At 39.8% G+C, this 26141-nt stretch overlaps 1 protein-coding gene across 1 annotated transcript in view; it reads right to left on the reverse strand.

Annotated features, from left to right (window-relative positions):
- The window catches only part of CLVS1 (clavesin 1), a 131036-nt gene extending 111794 nt beyond the window's left edge, over positions 1-19242 (reverse strand). Inside the window, exon 1 of the mRNA XM_030485443.1 lies at positions 19223-19242. The gene's annotated coding sequence lies outside the window, so the exon portion shown is untranslated. The remainder of the gene's footprint in view (positions 1-19222) is intronic.
- Between the last annotated feature and the right edge of the window lie 6899 nt (positions 19243-26141).

Consider the following 26141-nt stretch of genomic DNA (forward strand, 5'->3'; position numbering starts at 1 on the left):
ACATACCACTACAGGGCATGAGAACATGTTACGTACAACAGCTACTACGTAGGCATTTGGAAACTGCTGGGGGAACCCATTGGTGTGACAGATTTGAAGCAACAAAATTAAATCCTTGGTTTATATTTAAGGCTCAGAGGGATGGCTGAACATATGCCACAAACATATAAAGTTGCCACCTCTCAGCAGAGGAACCCTAACATATGGGATATGAATATACTCACTACTAATTTAGTTTGTTTCCTCTGATTTTAAAGCTCAATAGAAGAGCAACACCTCACAGATGCAGCGCTCTGAGAATGCAGAAATGACTGATCCGATATCCTGTTACCTTGCATAGTCTGAGGAAGAGCATGAGTCCTCAGCATAGGTTCTGATAATTCAGTGCCAGTTGTTACTGCTTCTGACAGTAAAAGGAGAATCCTACAGTACTGGCACCTCAGTTCTGTGACTGAGGAGGTCTGTATCTTATTCCCATTTATCTTGCATACCTGCTAAATGACAGTGAACAAAATCATTACTGTGATTTCCTTAAATTTCCTGCTCTGTAGACTGAGGATAGTAATGCTAGCCTAGAGCATGAAAATGTTATAGGTCCTAATTCTTTAATACAGGTATTATGTTTTCTGAATAATCAAAAGAAAGCATAGAAGATGATCAGAATATTATTATGGCAAATAGGCTACAAATCTTTGATGATTCAATTATATTTAACTTTTTGAAAACCCAGTGTTTTAATTGTCAAACAACCGTTTTTCTAAAGCAAATGCTGTTGTGTCTTATAATAGTCAGAAGTGACACCACAAAACAAGGGTTTGAGACAGAGCCAAGATCATTTCTAATGCTTTAAACTGGAATGAGAATTTATCAGCCTTGAAGCATGACAGCCATTCAGGAGTTTATTTTTCTGGCTTTGAAATCTGAGTTGTACTTAGCTATGGGATCTGACAAGTTTCTGCTGCCTCACATCATCCCTGCTCACCTGGAAGCACAGAAGGTGTCTCACACTAATGCTGTCAAGCTAAAGCTCCACTGAGAGGAGAGTGATGCCAGTTTAAGTCTACTGAGCTTGTGCTGGGACGGCGCTGGAGAAAGGCCAGATATATGAAGCAGCAAGAATTATAAACTGAAATGAAAGGCTCTATTGCATATAGTCTTTGAGTGATCAAAATGAGGTTTCTTCACTAAACAGTGATCTTTCCTAAATCAGCTTTTCCCCACAAGTCCACATAGCCATAAGGTGCTTGTCTCCTTGAATTACTGGCCCTGGCAGACGATGCCATACTTCTACTAGGAGGAATATGGTCCTGAGAAAATAATAATAACTCTGCAAGAAAACGATCGTCCTTTGACTTTTATACCCCTATGCCCCACTGACTATTCCAGTGACTAATCTCCAGCTATGCATGCAAGCTCAGTGTATCATTCCTTAGGTGAACAAATTTCAACCTCAACAAGATGAGCACAGCCAACACCGTAATTGCTCAGTGAGTGATTTTTAAACACTTTTAATGCTGCCAAATCAAACCCAATTTCCTCCAGAACAACGCTGTTCACTGATACCCCTTGAAAGATATTTCCATGACATTTAGAAGTAGGTTGTGGATCAATACAGTTGTACTCTGTGGGAATATTTTAGTTCCTCACATGGTGTAATTATCCATGACCACAAATACACAAAGCCAGCAATTACTGGCCAACTGAGCATGTGTTAATTGAAAGTGTGAATGCTCTAAAACAACCAACAGCACCAGTTTCTTAAAAAATCACTGCTTTTGGATTGCCTTCTTGTTGTGGATGCCTTTTGGTTGTGGATGTGGCAAGGATGCAGGATTTTATGGCCTACTTCCAGTTTTGAGGCATTGCTCATATTCCATGCGCTACAAGACACAGCCTTTCCTCTAGATCTCATCAGCCTTTTCCACCAAAGGGCAGTGTAACGGCTGTGTGTTGCTGTGTTTCAGCTACCCCTTTTGTCTTTACCCACTCTGACTGAAGACCTGCAGGATCTCACACCCATGAATGCCAGCTGCTGGATATTGTGACATTCCCTGGACAGGACACCCTAAAACCCCACAAAAACGGTGGGAGGAGGCTGTTTCATTAAAGCAGACGGACACACCTTTTTCATTGTGTTATTTACATTAAGCGTGTATAAAAAGCCAAGTCTGTATTAAATAATAATACGTTTTAAAAAATAAAACCTGCTGTATTGCAAAGCAAGGAGAAAGGCTCCCCACCCGCACAAAAGGAAATTATAGGCACAACACCAAAACCTGCTTCCTGCAAAGGTGAGAAGAAAAGAAAGCTTAAGTTCAGGAAATGCTTTCAATATCGGAGATATTAGGTAAGCCTTGACTACTGTTGCATTTATTGTGAAATGAGGAGGTAGTCAAGCCAGCTGATCTGTCAGAAAGATGAAACAGCCACAGATGACAGCGTCTGGCTGGATGGGGTGGATCTGCCAGTTTTCTAGTGTGGGATATTTCTAAGGGATTTTAGGCATTAATTCTGCTAAAGTATCTAATGAAAAGGAATATACCTGTTAACTTGAATTGGTGTTTTCCTTGTAACTGAGATGTGGTTAGTGACTTATGGGCCAGCTCTCCTCTCCAGCTTTAGGCTCTGGATTGCTGAGCTCTGGGCCGGAATCCCCCTGGTATCAGGGTCCTGAGCACAATCCCACACACACACTTGCAGGACCCTATTTGACTAAGTTAAAGAGTCTGACTGAGTCCAAAGTCAATTCCCTCACTAATAGAACTATTGTGAAGAACCGCTAGAAGCAATGTCCTGTCCTCCAAGTCTTCCCCTGGGAGCTGCTTTCAAGCTGCAGCTCTTTAGCTTGGCCATGCCTCTGTTCGGTCCAAATACCTCCTTGGTCCTGACCCTTACCCTGACCCTAATCCTGACAGACTGAATTACTTCCTGGCTTGACCCTGAACCAGCCGCACCACAATGGGCTTGCAGGGCTGTCACTAGACTAAGGCTGACCCTGATCATTGTCCCTGGACCTGATCCTGACCCTAGCTGTCTAAACTTCCTGACTTCTTGCCACAGACCCTTCCTGCCTTGCCATCACCTAGCTCCCCTTCCTTTGAAGAGCAGCTTGCTCTTGCTGCTCCCTGGCATCTGGAAGGTATAAACCCACGTTCCTTTTTACAGAAAACGGGCCTCAGTATCAGCCCCTAGCTTATTCTGGCTATTTTTTGGTCTTCATCTTGACATTGAGCTTTTGATCACTACTCTATGAAGCTGATGATCCAGCCAATTTTGAACCCACATAACAGCCCATCCAACAAACTCCTCCCTCCAGCCCATACTGCTTCATCTTCCAAAGAAGTACACTGTGGCAGATGGTGCCAGAGTCTTAAGAATTGTTCCCCACTCATGTACCTAGCAAGAGGATGCCAGGTGATAAGCTACAAAGGGTGACTTTGTACTCCTGGTACTGTGCCACAGTTGCTGACTTACATGGTTATCCATGGTTACTCCCTTCTGCACAGTGCTCCGGCTCAAATACTGTCCCCTAAGCATTTGTGCCCACACATCTGTGTCTAGTGACCCACAGCCTCTCTAACACATAGACACTATTTGTCTGCTTTCAATTGCTTTTCATCATGAGTCACTTTTAGTCTTTCTAATTTTGAGCTACACAGCCTGGTTTGAGCCTCAAACCTCTTACCATGAAGTGACACTGCTGCTCCCCCTGGATAAACATTCTTCCAGTCCCTCATTTCCATGATTTGTTAATTCCTTCTGCTACAAGAGTCTGAGTTTTCCCCCAGGCCATGTCAAGCTTCTTTTTCGTCCTCAAAACTTCACTGTTGGTTTGATGGTGATTTCTTTTAAAAAAACTTAAAAAAAATTATTTATTTCTTTTTTAATATGCTTCCAAAATGAGACACCTGCAGCACATTTATACCTTTCCAGCAGAGTGCTGAGAGTGTGGGCTGCATATAGCAGGCTACAGAATTACAACATATGAAAAGACCTATCATACTGGGTACCTGCTGGAGGCCTGAGCTGGGCAGAGAGACAGGCCATAACACCTATTGGAACTGCCTTTATTACTCTAAGCATCAAACCACTCATGGATTGTGTTTGAGAGATACCCAGTTGTTCCCACCCAGAACAGATCCCCGGGAAAACCTAGCCTGTATGCTGTACTACTGGTTAGGGAAATGGGACCCTGGAGTGAAACAACGAGTAATCCAAGCTGACGGGCTAGTGACCTGTTGACCCTTAGATAAAGAGCTCATTGTTGATGCTGCTAACACAGGGAAAAGAGTGATCCAAATCTTCTTAAGTATTTGCAGTAGATGGACGGTCTGTCAGGGAGCAAGACATCTTGATTGACATCTCTTTGTGAATGGAAAGACTGCATTGGCAAAGTGTCACTTGTGTTCCTGTCATAGGGCACTTAAGGCATATTTTACCAATTTGCCATTGCTGTATTTTGCTCAAATGCTCCATTAAGTGTTAAGTTAAAGAAATAACTAAATGCTGCTTTATTCTTTTGGGGTCCAATGGAATCAGAGTTTACTTTTGATGAGGGCTTACTGCAGACTGATATGGCTGAGTTTTTGAGCATGGGAAAAACAGAAAGAGGGAAAAAAGTGGAAGTTTCCCATACAGAATTTCTCATGTAAAAACTCCAGGTAGAACCCTCCATCCCACTTTCTTTCTGAAAACTTTGTGACAGATTTTAGTAACACAGAGATGGCTTTTGTTGAAGTAGGACCTCATCAACATAGCTGAAGAACCTGAGGAGGGACTCTTAAGTCAGCAATCAAGCTTACAACTGCTCTTTCAGGAGGAGACAGCATTGCTTTGGAGAATACCAGGCAAACCTCTCTGAAGGGCAAGTGGCAACCCTTTTCAAACTTTGGGTTCTGGCAGCACTGAACACCAAACCAACACTGAACACCAAACAGCAAGTGATGCATCTGTGGAAGGGGAAGAGAAAAAAAAAGACTGCTACAGCAGAAACACAGTGTCATATTGGGTACTTCAGACGATGACAGTCAGAATGTTGCTAGGAGTGAGAAACTGCTAAAAATCTTATATAATAGACATTTACAGCTAATATTATCACTGGATTTCCAAAATGTAGGCTGTGTTCATTTCAGGCAAGCGCATTCAGTTTCTAGCTTATTTTTTTCACTCAATGAATCATAAATAGTGACTCAGAGAGATGGGAAATACTTGATAGCTGTTTCTTTTCTTCACTTGGAATAAAGCATGGGCATGTTTCCATCCCATATGATATGCTGGATAAAGGAGATGTCTGTGACAAAGAAGGATGAACAATCTGCTAAAGAAGGCCAGATAATCTAAACTAAAGAGGAAGTGGCCGCAGATCTTCCTCAATACCCTAATGATTAAACAACTCAAAGAATGTAGCGCTACAAAAGATGGAAGAATTATCAGTCAAATACTCATTTTTAAAAGGGGTCTGAAGACTTCAGCATCTATAATGTGGCTACCCTCACATTACCATCATACAAAACAATGGAGTTTATTTGAAGGAAGGCACAGCAATATTTAATGAAAACTTTTAAAGAAAATGACATCTTTTAAAAGACCACAGTGAAAAAAAAATAGAAATTTCTCTGGTTTTTTTTTTTCCTCAAACCAAACCAAACCAAACCAAAACCCACAAACAAACGAAAAAGATGTTCACTGGTTGATAAAGGCCCTGTGTTGGCATCTCAGGGCACTGATTTCATGCCATGCTACATCTTGACTAAAACTTTACACCCTGAGAATGAGGCTGCCTCTTACGATGTGATGCTTTGCTACCTGTCTACATCTCTAGGAGACATCTCTTTGAATGGACCTTCACTTTCTGTCTGGCCTTGAGGAAAGTATAGTGAAGAATAAAACCACTTTTAACAGTAACATACACCTTAGTATTCTACACAGGAAAGGAGATATAAAATTTGGGAAGACCTATGCAGGTTATCACAGAAGTCTGCTACTCAGCTCAGCTCAGCAGTGTCTCTTTGCACTGACAACAGTCTGCTTGCACTTATGTGTATCTGAATCTGAATCTCTTAGCTGTATTTATCAAACAAGCCTTTTCTTTTTGTTTACAGAACTTGAATCTTGCCTCAGGATTATTTTACTGTATTGCTGGAGCACCTATTCGAGCAGCTAAACAACCCACCTTAGGTCTGATTCAGCTGCTCTTGCTGGACTACTTTTTGTGCTGGCCTGACTGCTGAACTCCTGGACAACTTTTGGTAGAACTAAGAAATCTTCAAACCACATTAATGGCAGGCAGTGGTTTAAGGTTGACAACAAACCTAGAAACGGCAGAAAGGCCAGATTCTTATGAATGATAAATTCGTGTAAATTATTTATTATTTAGGAAGAAGACTTCCAAAGTGGAGACCAGAAGTCAGCTGCAGGTTTTACAGGCCCTTAAGAGCCAGTGATGTTTTTGAAAGATGGGTGGTCATTCTGGAGTTATGGCTCTTTTTTGGAGGCCTAATGGAGGTAACGCGAGACTTCAGATGAGGGCTGCTCAGCAATGCACCTCCAAACTTACTTTAAAAACAGGGGCCAAATCCAGCATTTATCAAACATCTGGAGAGTCATTTGACTAAGACATAACCTTTAAGGCGTCTTAAGATCCAGTGTAGAGTGCAGGCAGGGCTGGGCTGATATGGCCCCTAGATCTATTCTTGGAATAACATAACTCCATATACTTTTTTCTTAAGAGCATGGAAAAATATGTGAGGAGAATTTGACGGTGTATTCACAAAGGCAACAGCAAATTCAGAAATTAAATTAGGTGATAAGCTTTCAGCTCAGAAAATCAAACATCTTCTGGGACGTACCATTAAAACCTGCTACAGCACCAATGCAGCGTCGTCTGATCAAATGAACTGCAGGCCATGAATATAGCAAAAAACTGGATCAGATAACCAGCCTGCTCAGGACTGCTTCCCTCTGTTACAAAAATATGTTTTATACCACTACTTCCCTGACATTGTCATGGCACAACACGTAAATAGATTGGACAAAGAAGAAATATTTTTTTCCCTTCCTGTCTTACACAAAACGCTTTGCTTTGTCAAAGACAGAAAACATCTCACATTATGTGCCATTCCCCATCTGATGCCCAACATCCTTATTCACAACAGCTAAAGAGCAGATGCATCTGCAGTGTATCTTCATTGAAAGGATTTCAGTTGGCTGTGTTGGCAAATACTGGGCTGACCAAACCTAGCTGTCAGCATGAGGTAATAATTGATGTGTAATTCCGAATATTCAAGCATATACACCTTAGCAGAAGCCATTAAGGTAAGGCATGCACATCAGCTACAGAAATACAGTTTAAATTATTAAATTAAAAACATTTATGAAATTCTGGATGCCTCTACCTTTCTTAAATACAGGAAAATCAAACTTAATGAGTTCTGACAGCTTTTACAAGTCTGACAGGAAGCAGACTAGAAATTTCTATCTTATATTAAACATTTAAGCATGATAGTGCTCTGCTGACTTCTCCAGGCCTATTCTGAGAAGAAGTTTTCTTCCATGTTAAATGTCAGTAAATTCCAGTATGAGCAGCTTGCTGCCACTTTGGGTTAACACCGAAGTGACTACAAGAAATAGTCTCAACTATATCATTATCTAGTTTTAACTATTTCATAACAGTCAATTAACCAGCCAGTATGGCATGTATTATACAGAGGTGCTGCTTGCTCAATATGGTGTGAACTTACACAACCCCCAGAAGAGCAGTGAGCAGGGATGTGCATAGCAGTACACACAAAACCAAGCATGACCTGAGATATCAAATAGTACAGACACATTTATGCTGAGATAAATTAGAATCCTCTGAATGCTGCTTATCGGTCCTCAGTCACCGTGAATGATAAAGGAAGATAAAGCACTATCATTCTTTGAATAACTACATTAAGAGAAGTTCTGGTATGTTGTGCTAAAATATCATTGTGCCAGGCTCTTTTCAACATAGTGTGTTATTAATGGTGGCCTCACAGCCAGGGACAGGTGAAAAACAAGTGACTTATCACAGGTTGCTCCAAAGAACTGCCCAGTTGCTTGTAGCAGCAGTGAACACCCTCTGCCCCCTGAGTTTCACAGTGGCTCCTATGAACACTGAGTTTCACAAGACAAAGCACAAACCCTTAGGTCATGGTACTTGGTACCAAAGGTACAAGAACTGGATATAGAAATGGGGTTTAAAAGACAACTTTTCTTTGCATTCACTAATCTGCTTATGTTGAGAGGCACCAGTTTTCTTTTTATCTATGATAAGACTGCTAACTAGATCTTGATTTCTTGTGAGCATTAACTCAATTTGATTTCATTATGCAAGTTCTTGGGGATAATGTAAGCAATTTCAAAATAAAACAAAACAAACAAAACCAAAAACAAACAAGAAAAGAGGAGCCTGAATATTTCAGATGGTTCCTTTATGTGCTATTCCAGTTTTACACTTGCGGTTGATTGATTTGTTCATAAATCTGGAGTGAATGGTAACTCAAAAGTGAGGACATATGTTCCATTTTCTCATACCGGTTATTTGCAGAGTCTATATGTTAAAAGAGAAAAGGAGACATATTATTTCATGTAATCACACCAACATTCATCTCTCATTATAGAAATATTTCAGTCATTAATTATCATGGAAAGATCACTTTTATGGTGCGGTTATTACAAAGAGTAATTGGAGCATGCTTCATGTCATGAATTTAGTACATTGTAAATGAGTAGTTGTATATATTAACATTAAAAGAACAATTACTACTTGGCAATAACAGAGGAGGTGCAGGACAAGTTCAGTGAATTGATGGAGAAGTGGGAAGAGTTGATATTTGAGGCAAAGGCCGCTTATCCCAGTCAGCCACTAATCCCTAGGAAGTACCCTGTGCTAAGATTGTTAATATAGTTATCATATTCTAAAAGACATGAGAATGGTTTCAACTTTTGGGTAAGTGGATCTTGCATTTTGAACATGTTGAAGAATAAATGCATGCTCTTACATAAAGACACTGTCAATTTTCCTTGGTTTTACATTTGTGTGCTATTGGATAGAGCTGGCTAAATACTGTCTGATGTTTAAGGCATCTGCATGCTAAGTTTAAAGACTTCCACCATTTTGGAAAGGCAAAATATATGTTTTCATAAAGGTTGTAAAGCATCTGAGTAAGAATCAATAACCGGTTTTGATCCAGAGATCATTTGTGATGCTCTGTAGATACATTCTGAGTTCATTGCTAAACATCTAGAGAATGGGGATCAGTAAATGCAGAAAGAGAAATTTAACAAATATCAGTCATTATTTAAATTAGAAAAGAAAGTTATGGAGGATTACAAAATCCCTAGAAAAGGAAATACAGAGTAAATAACCAGATAAAATGAAAGCAGAAAAATTCAGTTTCAATGAATATAGTTACCTATGTCAAAGCCCTGTTGAAGTCAATGGCAGTTTTTAGAACAGTATTGCATCACTAGAGCTTCATGGTAAATATTATAATCCCTGTTGATCACTTTTTTTCTCAGAAAGGACCTATCAAATGCTAAAAAGCTCTATGGTAAGATAATGCAAAGGTTAAAGCTATGAGGAGGACTAGGTTCATTTTAAAATGAAAAGCTACAACCAAAAGAGGCAATGTGATGAGTACATAAAATAACAAAAGAGATAATGAAAGCCAGATCTTTGAACCTGGTTTGGCCTTTACATTACCACCACAAAGACAAGAAATATCCATACTGACAGGCAACAGACTTAAAATAATACAGATAAACCATTTTCTACCATTTACAATTAACCCATGATGTTGACTGCCACAGGATATCACCGAAGGAAGTAGCCTAGTAAATTGCTGAAAAGAGCAGCATCTGCAGCTCAGCCTGAGATGACCACATGATAAGAACTACAAACCCTCATGCTCTGAGGTATCAAGTCAGGGCCAGCTGGGTTTCGAGGAAAAGTTCTGCTTTTGTGGCCTGATAGAAAAGGAAACAGAGGCGCTACAGTCGAAGGGCAGATGTTACAACAGAAGAACTGCTGCTTTGTAACGGCTTCGCAGCTTTTGTCTGTGGTCTTACAAATCTGGAGGACAGGATTTGGTATTTACTGGGAAATGTTGTATTAAAATGTCAGCATGCATCTCACGCCTTCTTAGTGCTTGTGATTCATATTCCTATAGATCACTAGAAAGACAGGAGTATTTTTAGCATTTTATTTATCTCAGGCAGTTGAACAACTGAATGGCACTGCAGATTTTTCATTTAAATCAAGTTAGCTACATATCATAAGTTAAATTGAGTTTATATCTTTTAATCCCAAAGCAACAAGTATTTTAAAACAGATTGTAATTTAGTGGTCAAAAAGAAAATGAGGTCTTGGATATTCTCAGCTCTGAGTCAGAACTCCTGTCTTAATTTAGACAAGGTATTTAACTTCCATGCATCCCCACACCTGCAAAATGGATCTGCCTAATGAAGATGATGCTAAATCATAAAGTCCATTCTGTGTTCCAGACACGAAAAACTATTATGTAAATTCAAGGTGTTACTACTGAGCTCTGTTCTGAAGCTCCTACAAGTGAGTCAGACTTCTCTAGCTGTCGCCTCACATCAAATAAATGTAATTATATAGTGGCATCATAGCTAGGGACATTTCTGTGAGAGAAATTCTCCTAAAGAGTTGCACCTGGTATCCCAGATACAGCTTGTCATATTTACCCATGTTTATAGCATGGTGAACTGTTCCTTGAAGTTCTCCACTTGTTTGTTTGGGGTTCTTTATGTGTCTTTCTCTCTTAATCTCTCTCTCAGGTCATCTGCTGTCCTCAACGATCACTGGGCCAGTCACAAAGTGCTATTTTCATGTTGATGAAGCAGCACCACAGATGCTAGCTGAGCTCAGCCCAGGAGCTGTGTTCCTATACTGTCTTCCGTTTCCCATCAACAGCCAAGGTAGTTCCTTAATAGCAAGGACTATTGTGTCAGTGCTGATTATTTTAGCAGTGTGCATCACACAAAGGTGTTCTGCAACATGTCTGCTCTTAATTAAAAAAAGCAAATTGAAATCATAATTCTCTGTGTTACTAGGAAGATTTGATTACGCCTTGCTGCCATGCCTTTTGAATCCAAACTGGTTCTTCTTCTCCTTAGAGAGAAATCTTTGACTGCCTCCTCACAGGTCTTGGTTGATGCTGGAGGGTGCATTTGGGCAACCAGATGGAGACTCACGAGGCTTGGGATTACAGCTGGGAGCCAATTTACTTCTATCTGCCCAGGCTTGCTCCAGGGCAAAGGACAGGATGAAGGTTGCATGCAAGAGATAATCAGAATAAATGTTCCCAGCAACAGTACCAACAGGAACAGATTGTGTAGAAAGTACAAACATAGGAACACTTCAGGCAATGTGCTTCAGGCAATGTGCATGGTGACTTTATGCCTGCAACTGCAGATCACTGTTATTCTGTATGAGCATTACCACCTCCTTCTGTCCTAGATCAGGTCTAAGAGAAAGATATTTTCCATAATAAATGAAAGAAATAACAAAAATGCACTGAAAACCACCCCGACACAAGAACTGCTTCCTGCCTGTGGTAAATGTTACAATCCAAGGAGTAACAAGGACTAGTGTTTTGTTATTTCTAGGTTTGTCATTTCATGTCTATAAAGATAAACCAAACAATCCTTTTGAGCATCAGTGAAGTTACTTGGAATTGTAGGTGCCTTACTTCAATTTGTGAAAGAAATGCCAGATGTAAGCACCAGATCCAAAATTTTGGTTCCAGTATCTCATGCAAGCTCCAGGATTGATGGCCCCAGAGTTGTATATTTTCCTTCTAGCACAACAGAATCATAACATAGGAACACCAGCATGATCTCCTTGTTCAACATTATCCAACCTCAGCCTGATCAGTGCTGCTACTGATTCTTGTAAATCATTTGCTCAGATGCTGAAAGAGCAGAAAATGGATTTGACTAGATGAAGTGGACAGCAGAATAGATTCCCCCATCTATTTCATACAGCTGATAAATAATAATGCCCTTCAGCCTCTTCCTAGCTGGCCCAAGTTCAGATGACCAGCACAGTAATGAAAGTCTCCATATCCTATTAGGCTAGTTCTCAGGCCACCCATAGCTCTTTGAAGAAATGTCTTCTCTGAGCTGAGATGGGTGCCTTCCTCTGTAATGAAAACAGAGTGAGAAGTAAGAATGCATGAGGAAGACCTACTTCTGTTTCATCCCTATGCTAGGAGAATGATGCTTGGAAGGGGGAAGGGAAGTTTTGCTAAGTATCTGGTACCTTTGTTCCATGTAACAAAGGAAAGACAAATGGTAACACATTCATAATTCTAGCACCAGTTTTGACATAATTGGACAAAATGGTGCCTGAGGATTCCTGTGTATCAAGCAGATGGGCCATCCATTATTTTCCTTCGGGTCAGGGGTCGCCTTAAAACGAGAGTCAGCAATCATTTTGCAGGGTATAACAAAACCATTTTTTTCCCTGCATCTTAATCCCAGAAAGCACTACTGTCCTCTACTTTTGTCCACATACATTATCATTTTTGTCTATTATCTATATCCCCAGAGACCTAATAGTCTTTTCTTCATTGCGGCTTGATCTGGAGCAGCTGTAAGCTTTGCTGCAGGCAGTGTCTGACAACTGCTTGCCTCTTGGTCAGTGTCAGTTCCCCGGGGGAGGGCAGGCATTCACTTCATTATTAGAAACGTGGAAAAAAAATCCCATGTTCATTTAGATCCAGAATAAATACGTAATATTTGGAACAAAGGACCCATGTTCCAGTCCAGCTGGCAGTGCTTCTACCATTGCCATTCTTCAAGGCCAGCTCCTGCTTAACTCATGCATTAAGGTCATTTATTTAAAAATAATGGAATGTGCTGCAAAAGCTCTTTTTTTCTTCTGTCAGTCTAAATTTCACCTTCCAGCATCTCTCATTGATCCTCAAGCACTAAGAGCTTGTGTGAAACAGCACTTTTGTAAAAATAAAGATTGTTCAATTACAGTACTTAGGAGAAGAGAGCAATAGCAAAGCAGCAGCCCAGTGTTTTTTCAAAAAGCAGGCCTGAGTCTTATTTTGTCATATAACATTGTGCTCTTATGCAGGTGTAAGGTGAGAGTGAATTTTGTCTATAAATTACCTCCCCCATTACTGGGATAAAAATGGATGTCAATAAAAGGCTTTATTGTTAGCTTACTACAGGACATCTTAGTACTTTACATGATTACCCAAGGTAAGAAGGTGCCCTTCAAACCTGTTCATGTGCTTTTGCTGCAGTTGTCCAGCACGCCTGTTTATGTTCCCTTCTATTTGAGACATGCGAAAAATAGGCTCTGAACCAGATGGCTACTCTTTGTTTCAAGAAGGAGGTAACCCTGAAAAGGTGCAGCATTGTACAGGTTTAGGATGAAATCTTGGCCGTGTTGATGTTAACAGACATGACCACTTACCTCAACAGAAAAGAATCTCACTGGTAATACACACCTACTATTTAAGTCAGACTCTCCTGTTAGTGGACTTCAAGGTGACTGTGCATGTGGATGCTTCTTCCTTCAAAGACCATGCAGAATGGCTAATCAAGATTAAAGCAAAATGCACTTCAAGGGTAAAATCAAACATCCTTATCATTATTGTTACCCTTATCATAAGTTGAAATGCAACCATACGTGTGACTTTTTTTTTAGCTGGTTAATGACTTTTGAATTAAGTTTCTTCAGCATTTTACTGAGACCTTGTGAAACAAACTAATCATGTTGTAGGAAAGTAGGAAGTTTTGCTCACGCTACTGTTTTTTATATAATTATTTTAGTAACAGAAGCAGTAATTTGGGAAAAAAATCAAATTAAAATATTCACTGTTATCTTCTTTAAGATTTGTATTAGTGCAAGCATCATAGACATTTTGTATAAAAATACCTTTCCTCTACATTCAGACATGCAAGACAACATTATCTTAAATAGGACAAATACCAAACATTTAGTAAAAAGGTTGTAAAAGAGAGAACTTTACTATCAATGTGCTAAATATTCTCCATCATGTAGGTATCCTCTCTTTTCTAACCATTTTATTATAAGCTGAGAAGAGGATGGGAGCGTGGACAGGACAAGAAAGCATCTTGAATATCCTTCTGTGGACCCTCCAGCATCCTTCCTGTTCCTAGCTACCTTCAACACCACATGTTAGCCTTGAAAAGAAATTCTTACTGAGAGCAGTAGAAATTCTTCCTAGAGTTTGGAGTAAAGGAATAAAGCATTTTTTTAGTGCCCTGAAGAGAGAAAAAGGAAAATATTTTGTTTTCTATTATACCATGAGTCATAACTGTCATAAAGTTAGTAAAGGCTATCCAATCTTTTTATTATTTGGATAACATTGACTAGTTCTAATGATAAGAATCAAAACGTTAGTAGTAGTTTACTGGGGTTTCCTTTAGAAAATAGTTACTAATTGAGAACTTTCTCAGAACTGCAATTACAATGGCCAAAAATGAAACCTATTTTGGAAGTTATCTCATATTTCCTTTTGTCAGCTTTTGTGGGCTTGGGCTAACTCCAAGTGAGAAACAAGAAGAGTATTTCTCCCAGACGACATAATTTTGTATTGACAATAAACACAGCTATTATCAAGTCATAATCAAATTTTCTACGTAAAAATTTCAGACATACACCACTCAGATATTTCTGAGGAAAGAAATGCCTACCACCCTTCAGAGAAATATGACCCTTAAATATGCACCACACATTTACAGAGGTGATCAAGAAGCTGAAATACAACTTTGAAGTACGACTTCTAGAAGTTTCCCAAAAAATTATGCCTCCATCTTATTTCTGACTTATTTCTGACTTCTGAAGTCATGCAGTCCCTGTTACTTAAATCAACTTTGTAACCTTACTTTGCGGCTTTCAAAAATGTTTTTTTTTCTTCTGCTCAGGGTCTTTTAACTTCTTTTGTTTATTTATGATGACATATCCCGAAGATTCCCTTGAATCTAGTATAGCCAGTCAGTTCAAATGTCCTGCAACAGCAGATGCGTCACTTCTTTGAAGTTCTTCCTCCTCAAAGGCAAGTTCCAAACCCCTTTGAAAATGTTTTGCAGGCAGATACTTCAAGCTGTAAGGTGAGGAAAATATCTGAGAGGGACTGAGATGAGGCTTGCCATCTCTTCGTCATTTACAGCTGTTTTCCTTCAATGCACATACTTCACTCTAATTACTGTTAATAGGAGCTGGTTGTGCAGTCTCAGGAAGTCTGAATTAGTTGCTGTTCATTCAGCAGAGCTGAAGATGTTTGTGACTAAATAAAACTCTGCCATTCTGTATGCCTAGCACATAGCACTAATTGGACCACCACCTTGACAATATTGAAAGCACATGGAGAGGGGGTAAATTTGTCTTTCCTTTGCACGGCCCACAGGAAGGTCAAGAAGAATTGCAGCTGCTTCACTCTGGGAAATATGAGTGGCTTCCTTCCCTCTTCTTGCTTCTGTCCTTCTTTTCCCTTTCACCCTCCACTCTCAACAGCAAGACATGGAAAAAAACCCAAACCCAACAAAAAAACAGGAAAGCAAAGTTGGACAGGAAATCTTTCAATGGCCTTAATTTCTATGCATTATGCCCCTGGTGAAAATAAAGCTCATGCTGAAGAAATGCAACACTGAAGATAGATGGTCTTATACACGGGTACTCATTTCTGCCAACTTGGTTTCAGAGTTCAGGCACATACACAACTGAGTTACAGTGGAGTGTGTATTGGCAGAACTATAGTGGCTGCTAAGGTGAGTTACTACACCAACAGGCTGGAAATTGGTACACCATTGTAAGTCAATCATGTGTCTAGGTCCTAATTTGAAGGAGTGTTTAAATTTTGTTTGGATATTTGTTTGAATCTCACCTTAGCATTTTTTTTTTTTTTTTTTTTAATCTTGTCTTGTATATTAGCTTAGGTTATGTCTACAAAACCTCATGATAAACTGAACAAAGAACACTTTTACAAACTTTAGCTCTGGTTTACCTGAACTTATGTACAGGCTGGCCTGAAATTAAATCAAACAGTTTGCTGAAAGAGATAAGATCTGAGACAATATGTCTATGTTTCCCTTGGAAACATGGGATCACTCTATAATGTGCAACTATGGATAACACCATATCATTTCCCTTTTCCAGCCTAATAGGATATCACCAATATTATCTTGGAGTTCTCCAGAATAATACATATATATAACGCATTTTTGTGAATTTTTTTAGATATTTTATTATTCTTGCATTATTCCCTATCTTTTCTTTCAGCCTCCTTTTCTCTTGATTTGTATGGCAGAAAATAAGTTTTTCTGTCAGCAGTCCTATTTCTCTTTGATAGAAGGTTACATATTGTTAATGTCTTGGCTGAGTTCTTAATGAAAAAGTACAAAAACTTTTGCTAAGAAACCAGAAGAAACCAGACATTCAAGGCCAGGTTGAATGTGGTTCTGGGCAACCTGATCTAGTTGAAGATGTCCCTGCTCATTGCAGGGGGGTTGGACTAAATGACCTCTGAAGGTCCCTTCCAACCCAACCTATTCTATGGTTCTATGATTATTAACATTATTAACATGGTTATTATATGGTTCTATGATTATTAACAAGGTAATAAAATTATGACTGGCTCCTCTGTAAACTTCTAACTTTCCTTAACATGAAATATACTGATAATCTACATCCCTATTCCCAAAACATCCTTCACTGGAAATAAGTAGCCAGCTTCATATGAATAATAAAGCATCCTGAGCATTTCAGAGCATGTAGTCGTTGTGTTTAACTGGCTCATTTCTTCACTGTTCATAGTATTCACACCATATACTCACTGGCCTAAATATGTAACAACCTCAAAACACAATCAACCTTCCTTCAGTTAGACTTTCTTCAGCTCCATGCAAAGCCTCCTGAAAAGCCATTGTCTCACCACCTGCTCTGAGGAAGGTTACACCTCTCACCAAGCCCCTACCAGGCACAAGATGCTGGCAGAGCTGGCTGCTTCAGGGTTTCCTTGATCCTGACTGGAAGCACCCTTTATATTGGCTGGGGATATACAGGTTTGTCTGCACTAGGAAATGAAAACGAGCCAGGGCACAGGCTTAAGCTATGTCCATGATACCCTGTACTGTTTAATTCCCTGCCACATGTGCTCTGTGCTCTCAGGCTCTGGCCCATGAGAACTGCAGTCTCCATATGATGCTGAAATGCTTTGCAAGGTGACACAGACCATAGGATACTCCATATTCATATACAGATGGAGATTCCCTGCAGTTTCCTTGGTTTAGCTAGGGGTAGAAGGAGGGCAAGCTACATAGATGGGACCTGTGCATCTAGTCTCAGGGTCAGAAAAAGGCTTTTGAACCTGTTCAGTTTAATATGGACCTTGTCTGGGTACAGGAATGTGAAATGCATTGAACATGTCACTCTCTAGCCAGCTCATGAGGAGGTCTGAAGAGTAATTTAGTCTTCTTTCCACCTACCATCTAGCAGCCCAGTCATCTGCAGTTTACAGTCCTGTAACATACCCAGCAATTCCACAACCATCTGGGCTTCTCTGCTGGGTCTACCAGCTCAGTGGGACACAGGCTGTGGCCAGCTCTAAGCAGTCTTCATTTGCTTCAGAAAGATTTGAACCACGTTTTGCTGGGGGCAACATTACCATAGGGAGTTGTTTTAATATTTTATCCAAAATAAAACCAACCAAAGCATCGCTTTGAAATGTAGAAATTTTCACAAGAAAGTCTAAATCACAGCAACTGCTCAGTTTATTAGAAAGCCTTTTTTTCCTCCCAAATACCATTATATTGGATTTTTCAGTTGTATATATACTACCATTGAATTCAAATGTTCAAATAAAAATCCATATTTTCATTTCATTCTCACAAAATGAAAATATGGATCTCTGTGCTGCACAATGAACAGATACAAGAATACAATCACTGATGTGGTCACATTTAGGCTACTGATAGAAGAGGAAATAGCAAGCACATAAAGTGCTTTATTATAATCTTGTAACTGGGTCTTTTCACCTAAATCTACTTGGAATCTTATCGTTCTTATTTTGTTTCCCTTCAGAGTGATTAAAGTGCATAATTTAGGCTATAGTATCCGGAAAAGAAACAAATACACAATGTACCTATAACTCTCCCTGGAGTTGGCACCTGCTACAAGAAACACTGTGGAGAAAAGGGCAAAAGTAGGTGGTGAAATGTCATTATTCTGTAATCATTTTTGCAGTTCTTGAGCAAATTCTTGAGGTAGCCAGTGACCTTTTGGAAAAATACCGTATATCAGAAAAGGCATTACATACTGCATTACATTACTATTCATTACCCTTAACGAAATGAAACACGTCCAACGCCCAGATGACCATGGACATCAGGGATCCAGCGATACCTCTGAAACTGACCAAAGCACATATTCCCTTTTCCTATGCCCTGGTTTGCACTTGAAGAAGTGCCCAGCACATGGTCTGGAAGGAACCAGAGGTGCGAACTCCACCCTGGTCTGTGATGTGGTCACTTTGAAGAGGCCAGAATCACCACACATTCCCACCACTCCATCCATCTAGATGCAACCTTTCCATTCATCTAGAAAGTCAGGATCCCCGTGACTGTACAGTTTTAGTTCCAGTGTATGTTATGGTGGCATATAAATTAAGGTCATTTATGTTAGAAAGGACTTGCAAATATTGAGTAATACTTGAAAGAAGTAGTTTCTAAAGACAAGCTGAAGAGAGATGTGATCAGCAGATAGGTCTTACCTGTCTCCTGAGTTCATGCTCTGGCTTCCATCACAAAGATAAGAAATTTCTGCCTATTCTACTGCCACCAGCTGCCAATCCCCTGAGCTGCTGCAAGCTAACCCACCTGCTCCATGTTCCTTCTCACCAGCTAGATGTAAAAAACACCGCTGGGAAAACAATGCTTTCATGCTGCAGAAACCGGCAAACCAGAAGTAAAGGGAGGCACAGCTGCCGCCTTGAGAAGCCCCAACCTGAACTCAAGGCTGAGCACTTGTCTTACCCACAGGCTGCAGAGCAAAGCAGAAGCAACAAAAGTGAATTGCTCAAGGGAGAGCAAAAGTTTGAACATGAAGCAAATGAAGCATGAAAAATGAAGCAGTGAACCAAACAATTATTCACCACTACAAGAAAATCCATTAAAGAAAAACAAAGCCATTTACAATAGCGCAGCTGAGGGAGGTAGAGATGAAAGCATGGAAAACAATCCCTCCTGAAAGCTATCTTGAAATTCTCGGACTGAGGAAGAAAAGTAGAAGGGGAATGGAGGGGGTAAAAAGGGATGGAGGAAAGAAAAATATAAAAATGCAAATTTGCAAGCTTTATTAGTGGCCTCATTCCAAAAACATGTAAGGAAAAAACTAAAGAAGAGCTATTGCCTTTCTGGGCATGGTGCCACTTCATCATGTGTGAGGACAGAATCTCAGATGACTGAGATGGGAGACCAAAAGATCATGGAAATGGTAAAGTGAATGATGAAAAAAGGGTTGGTTTTTTTCCCCTTTAATAATATTCAAGATACTGTACATTCATCATTAGTGTGTAGTTCTGTGACTGGGTTCACTAAAAATAAAAATAATTGAGGTGTGTTTGCTGTGGTACTCTGTTACTAAGTAAAATTTTGAAAATGCTAATTCTGCCAAGTGGCTTACCCTGCAAATAACCTGCTGTCTACTGCATAGCAGCAGCACCAATGAAGATATCTATGGGCATATCCAATTGTCCAGAACTGTCTCCTGTTAAGTCCCATTATTAACAGATCAAGCCTTTTAGACTTCCCCTCCCCCCATGATACTCACATACATTGTGGTGGTGTTTGGGGCAATGCAGTCATGATTTTATGTACCATCAACCAGGGTACAAAACCCAGGGAAGTGTACACAATGACATCAAGATCATGTATGTAACACATTCTGGGATGTCATATTGTATAGAAAAAAAAGGGGGAAGGAAGCAAACTGTCTATGATCCTTGGATATATAGTATTGTCATTCTAGAACACAAAATCCATCCAGTATCTATTATGTATAAGCATGAGATTCCAAATGTCAGGAGGTCTATACTTTACGCCTATTATGTTTATTGAATCTTTCTTATTTCCAAATATATTTATTCATAACTTGAAACTTTGTTGTCTGACTAGGAGAGAGAATATTTTCTGTATGGCCTAAATGGCATCTAAATCACAATCATGTGGATCCAGGAGCTGGGGCTTTTCCTATAACCCCAGGTTTCAGGACACTTGCAAAAAAGGGTGAGAGTCAACGAAATACAGGCTACTGCATAGGGAACCTGGAGAGAACAGTGCTGGAGGGGTAACAGCAGAGATTACCACTGCTTGCTGCATGCTATATCTAATAAGTGAAAGGGCAAGCTTTATATAGAATACATGAGATTTAGAGGTGAAGAGTACGATTTGGGTTCATTTTCCTGAAGAAAGATTCCATTTTCTAAAGTTTGGGAAAGACATGTTTGCAGAAACAGCACCAGGCTAGGCTGTTTGCAAGGGTTAAATACTATCAGTTGCTATGAATGCTAGCCTAAGATTAACAGATGTGAAAAAAAATCTGTATTTGGAGACAGATACCAGTTTAAAAATAATTTAAAATTTTATTTGAACACAGGACTTCACCTTCTCCCTACATAACTTATCTAAAACATATTCAAATCCAACTAAGGAAACAGAACAAAGAGATCTGAAACACATGAAGCACTAGGAAATTTTAACATCTTTTTTAAAATAGAGATTTTAACTTCTGCCCTTGCTACTTCACTTTTACTCAAACTCATTCTCCTTTTTTCCTTCATTTTAGATGTCCTGTGTGGTGCTTCATGGATGTTTCTTCTGCAAGCCTTATCAGCCTCTTTCTCTGATACACTACCAGTATTCATCTTTACATGTTAGGAAACATGGTCAGTGCTGCTGGCCACTGGCTAATTCTGTAGCATATGTATGAAGGATGGGGTTTTTTAGAATTCATTGTCACATTTGGCCCCAGATTCCTGACACAGTTTACTGAAGCATTCCTGGAGCAGAAAAGAGCACAAAAACTGCCATGGTGGATGAGACACATGGTCCATCTAGCACAGCATCCTGTTTCCAACAGAGAAAAGCCTGTCTGCTTCCAAGGAAATGTCTGTGCAGACTATGTCTTCAGAGGAATCTGCAGGGCGCCTTTGACTAGCTGAGTATGTCCTCATCCTCATCTTGAAGCACAAGGTTTTCTTAAACTCTGATGGAAGAGACTTTGGTCCCTCATTCTTTCTGTGATGTTAAATTAAATATTTCTTAAAATCATAAAGATATGAAAAAGCTGAGCAAAAAAGATCAAAGTTGGTTCTGAAGGCCATCGAGCATGTGTCACCTGTCAACATACCCTACAGGTGTCCCCAATGGGCTCTCTGATCCTCCAGCAGTCCTGTGAAGAGTAAGTCTGCTTTGTCTTCTCTCTAATTGCAGTAGAAGTAGGAAAAAAAGAGTAGACTACCAGTGTTAGGAACACAGGGCTTAGAGCTGCTACTAATGAAATTGCTTTTCTCTTAGACTGTAGAATGTGAAAAATGAAGAAGGAGAAAATTTATGAAGTTTGGAAATAGCATGTGCTGCCAGACAGGTTTCAGCCTGTTCAGCCCAGAGTGAGCAAAGCTGCTGGCTTCAAGCTGCTGCTCATGCTCTCTTAGCTCCATGTGTTTCAGTTGGACTCTGTCTTAAAACTCTGCCTATTAGAGTACCTATATCCTGCTTTTTTACTAATTCTTTTCATTGCTGTTTATTTTGTAGGGGAAAAGGAGTATATTCACCTTGCTTTGTTTCCAAAACTACTGGAGGATACAGGTCATGAAGGATGGTAAAAAAAAATGCACTACACACTGCATGCTCTTCTTTTCTTTTCCAAAAACGGTGCTGACACTCTAATAACTATATCTGGCTTTTATATATTAAGATTTAGTTATGTCTTACAGCTAATAGTAATTTCTAGAATTTAGCTCGCCAGGTGAACACAAATAATTACATATAGTCAAGGTTTCAATCACTCTCACATTTGTGCACAGGGCTTCTCTCTTTATTTTATCTGTAGAGGCTCCTACCTGGAGACACTTCCCAACACCACCAATAAATCTATGTATTTACACTGGATAGGTTTGCCCCACACATTTAGATGAAAAAATTCATTTATGTGTATGATATTGATCACACAATATTGTTTGGTTTTCCAACTGTATTAAGAAGACACTAGTCAAACTACTTGCTTTAAGGTAAAAATCAATTCACTTGGCTAAAGTCCATCATATCTACTTTACTATTGATTTCTTTTAAGATGTAGCCCCTTGGACTATTTAGGAACTGGGTTCAATATTTATTTCAATAGTATTTCATCAGTTGATTTTTATTGAACTGGCAGAATGATGTTACATTTTCTCATATGTCCTGAGATACAGTACATTAGCTTTAGAAACTAAGGTGATATTCCTAAAAGGAGTTGCATATTATGTACCACAAAAAAAAAAAAGGAACCCATGAGACTAATCATTTGTATGCAGCCCATTGAAGTATTGATAGTTTTGAATGTGGCATTTGTTTTTAGAAATTCTGATATACGAATTACAAGGTTGTACAAAACCCCCTGAGCTAAATGTCTGGTCCCACAAAACCAACATCTGCTAGAACAGAAGCTCCAGAACCTACAGGAAAAAGAACCCAAATTGGATCAGTTCAAGGCTGATACAACAAAGCTTGCTCTGCCCTTCTCTGACAGGGCCAGGTAAGAGGCACTTCTCATTGGGAAACCAAGTAAGTGAACGCATTGTTCAGACACAGCACTGACCTAGCTAGCTCAGAATGCTGCTGAGGGGTCTGCCTGTACTTGGCTGCACAGGTGCATCCTCATGTGTGACTAGAGAGCATCACAATCAGCTTGGCTTTTGGCTAAACCTTTGTTTGATCAAGGATGCTAGGGGAACTGTATATCCTTATTACCACCTCTTAAATCCAGAGCTGGGCACAAATACCCATGCTGATGCCTGCTGTGTTGCATCAGCATCTCCAGCAAACGAAGTGTGAAGGAGGAGGCTGTGGGAAGGACAGTTCTTTTGTAGATCAGCAAAAGACAAGTGTCGTTGAGCTTGGGTGGGCTGCAGAGCTGTGCTAGGGATTGATGCAGCATGAATGTAGCGTGCTTGGGCATTTCCTTTTCTTACCCATATAATCTTGCTCTATTTCTTTCCTGTTTCTTGAAAATAAATGGTCGCCTTAGATGCAAAACCCTCATATTCAGGCCAACACAGACACAGAGGATTTCAGCTGAAGAGTCCAGAAAGTCAGAACACGCAGTTCTCCCATGCTCTGCTCATCTTGGCAACGCATCATCCAACTCATCCTTTTCTCATTGAAAAAGGAGATTCAAATCCAATACATACTTCCACAAAGTGCTATGTGTTGAGAAGGAAACAGCCTCCTTGTCCCCTCCTCCCAAGCCAGGGGCCTCTTTCGTTTCAGTCCAGCAGATGATGCCTGCAGAGCTCTCCCATGGAGCGCTGCTGTAGCAGAGAAAAGCTTTTTCCCTTTACACAGCTGCTTCCTTACCCTGTTCTGTTAAATGACCACAAAGGTAAGGGGAAAGACACATTTAACTCTTCCATGTACTCTCTAGTGGCATTCAGAGCTTGTTAGTGTGTTAATGCTTAAGAGTTGCTATATTTTCTTAAATTGCCTTAAATATTTAAAAAGCCTTGAAAGGGATTTTCCTGTGTTTTTTAGATAGGTGCTCTCTTCCACAGACAGCAAGAAAGGTCCCCTTCTGTGTTCCCAGCAACAGTTTTTATATGACTTCCCTTTCAATACAGTATGTGTACAAAGTCTCAGCACCTAAAATCCAATCCTGCTATCAAATGCATTATTTCACATATTCAAAAGGGTTGAAAGAGACCCAGGATTTTCTTCATAGTTGAGAGAAAACATATTTTTAACGGTTATCATATATTAGAGTAAAATCAATTAACCCAAGGTCTAAAAAAAAAACACCCCAAACCCAAAAAAACCCAAACAAACAAACAAAAAATTAAAGTGTGTTCACAGTGAGGGACTAAGTAGTCCCCAGAAACCTTGTTCAAGATAACTTGTCACTGGAGAGCAAATCAGAAGTATTAAAAGCAGGAGCTAAAAAAGGTCAGCTCATTCTTTAACAGAATAAAAATCAATGTCTTCAATTATAAAAAAAAAAAACACAAACAAAGATGAGTTAATGGCACTAGCTGTAGCATAAAAATTGATATAAAAGTCTTAACATCAGGAAATAAATACCTATGAACACATACAAACACAACCATCTCAAGAAGCTTCTGAATTTATGGAAGTTGATAGAACACAAGGATTGATTTCCTGGAGCCATAGGTGAGTATGTAAAGGAGAATTTCCTTCTGTCATCTTGAGAAAGGCTGGGGAAAGAACACAGGCTGTTCTCTCTTCAGTAAACTAAGCACGTGCAGGTTTGGCTCATTTCAGGTGATTTTAGTCTGTGCTGTAGCTGATGCTATTTGTTGTGCCTGAAGAGGTATTTAACATTGTATAAACAACAGCCTGATTAAAAAACTTGAGATCATCCCCATATTAGACAAAGACCCCCGAGGTCAGAGGTAAGCCAGCCAGTCCATCCTTTTGGCAATGAGTGCCACGGTCAGTCACCATGTGGCATGAAAGTCACTCACACTTGACTTTCTAAGAGCACCGCAGAGCTGAAAGTTATCTGCGCTTGGGTTTGTCATTTGAAACAAAGCCAAAACTGAGGCAGCAGAATTTAATCTTTCAAACACGACCTTAATCCACTCCTGTAGTTCAAAGGGTTTAAAATTAAAGTTCTCCATTTAGATCACCTTTACTACAAAGTAATTTTCATTCTTCTCTGGAGTCCAATGCCCTTAATGATTCAGTCTAGCTAACCATCCCACAAAAAACACAGTCACACCTTTAATTCCTGCTGCTACTTTTCTTAGCAAAAACCTGCTACCAATAAATCCAATAGGTTTTAAAGAACCTGGATTTCTAGATATATTTCAGTATCTAGCTAGCAGTCATTCCAGTGCCATCCTGGTACTTCAATTATCTTTTAGGAGCTGTAGTATTGCTTCATCTAAGTCTGGTGGTGTTTTCAGTGCAAAGATGAAATTATTACCTATAGTAACCTGTAGCACAGCAAACCTCCAGACCTCATGATTCACAAATCTATTCTAACTAGTTTTCTAATTTTTACCCTAAATATCCTGAAAGCTTCTCATTTTACCCTGGATGTGCCTAAATAAATCTAAACAAGACATCCATTGATATTCTTTGCTTGCAGACTCCTCAGAGCTACCAGAGCACCACACCTAGGGTCTTTAAACTGAGCTGAAAAGCAGAGCTGGCAAGTAAAATTCTCAAACCTACTATTCATCAGAATTAACTAGTTCACCAAAATCAACCTGCATTATTTTAACCAACCTCTGACAGGCTTTGAAGAGCAGGCAGGCCAGAAAGAGGGCACTTGACAGGTTTTTTTTCCTGAAATCTAGCTACACACAGCAGCCCGAGCTCAGAGTCTAAATTTTGGGTGCCTGTAATACTGGGGACCTGGATGCCTTCAGCAAGGATGCCTTGGTGTCTGGGTCTCTGCATCCGCAGCCATCTGCTATCCTAATCCTGAACCTGGGGGGCCTGGAGCTCTGACAGCTCTCTAATGAACCCCTCCTGTCTCCCGCTGGGTTGACAGGAGAAGGATGAGGTAGGCGAGGATGCCTTTTGTCCGCCCATGAATCTGCTGGTGGGACACTGAAATGGCAGGTGTCACACGGGCATGCAGTCAGGAGTTTCTGGGGTGCCTGGCTCTCTTCCAGTCATACAGATGAAGTGCTTGAGATCCCAGGGAACACTTTTTATTTTGGGAACCACAGTTTCTTGTCTTTCCAAAAAGAAATACTTTGGGATTGCTAGTCTGAAAACAGTTCTGAATTTTCAGTTTTCATTCTACTTCCAGGCAATAAAACTGCCTTCCAGTCACCTTCACTGGTGACTTTTTTGAAGTTCATCCTTCAGGTCTGCTTAATATCATA

This window comes from Strigops habroptila, chromosome 1, assembly GCF_004027225.2.
Source record: "Strigops habroptila isolate Jane chromosome 1, bStrHab1.2.pri, whole genome shotgun sequence".
Taxonomy (NCBI): domain Eukaryota; kingdom Metazoa; phylum Chordata; class Aves; order Psittaciformes; family Psittacidae; genus Strigops; species Strigops habroptila.